This window comes from Mastomys coucha, unplaced genomic scaffold (genome assembly GCF_008632895.1).
Source record: "Mastomys coucha isolate ucsf_1 unplaced genomic scaffold, UCSF_Mcou_1 pScaffold16, whole genome shotgun sequence".
Lineage (NCBI taxonomy): Eukaryota > Metazoa > Chordata > Mammalia > Rodentia > Muridae > Mastomys > Mastomys coucha.
The window spans coordinates 36832051-36833310 of NW_022196898.1; positions in this window are offsets into that span (position 1 = coordinate 36832051).

Genomic DNA, 1260 nt, shown 5'->3' on the forward strand with positions numbered 1-1260 from the left:
AAAAAAAAAAAAAGACAAGACAAGACAAAAAAAAACTAGTCAGGTGGTGGTGTACGCCTCTAATCCCTACACATGGGAGGCAGAGAAGGGTGGGACACTGTGAGTTCAAGGCCAGCCTGATCTACATAATGAGTTCCAGGACAGCCAAGGCTACACCCAGAAAACCCTCAAAACAACAAACAAACAAACAGAGGTGGAGGAGGCTGGAGAGATGGTTCATGAGGTAAGAGCATTATTGCTCTTCAAGATGATCCCGGATACATTCCCAGGATCCACACGGTGGTTCACAGCATCACCTGGTTGGTTTCAGGAGATCTGATAGCCTCTTCCGATCTTCATGGGTACCAAACATGCCAGTGCTGCATCTGGACACAGCTTCACATATAAAATAAAATAAATTTCCAGGCAGTGGTGGCACACGCCTTTAATCCCAGCACTTGGGAAGCAGAGGCAGGCAGATTTCTGAGTTTGAAGCCAGCCTGGGCTACAGAGTGAGTTCCAGGACAGCCAGGGCTACACAGAGAAACCCTGTCTCAAAAAACCAAAAACTGAAAAGAAAAGAAAAGAAAAGAAAATACAGTAGTAGCACACCACTTTCATCCCAGCACTCATGAAGCAAAGGCAGGTGGAGTTAGGGGCCAGCCTGATCTATAGAGCAAATTCTAGGACAGCCAGGGTTCCACAGAGAAACCCTATCTTGAAAAGAAAGAAAGAAGGAAGGAAAGAAGGGAAGAGAGAGAGAAAGAAAGAAAGAAAGGGAAGAAAAAGAAGAGTCTGGCATGCTGTAATGAGGTCAGAGGAAATGCCCAGGGCAATGTAGAGGAAGACTGGAGGAGAGGCAAACGCAGAAGCTCACCAGTCAAAATAGATCAGTGGCTTGGGGAAGGATAGCTGCGAGAAATGAAGTAGGCGGGACATCTGCTCTGTCTGAGCACTTTTAGACTGAAATGGGGAGTTCATGCTTCCTGGATCACAGCCTGGGAAAGTGAGAAACAAAAAACAAAAGGTTCTGGGAAAATTAAATGTGTGTAAAAGGAAAATAAGACCAGGCATGGCAAACCCCCCAGGAGACTGAGACAGGAAAACCATGAATTCAAGACCAGGCTAGGGGGCTGAAGAGATGGCTCAGTGGTTAAGAGCACTGGCTGCTCTTCCAGAGGTCCTGAGTTCAAATCCCAGCAACCGCATGGTGGTTCACAACCATCTATAATGAAATCTGATGCCCTCTTCTGGTGTCTTCTGGTGAAGACAGCTACAGTG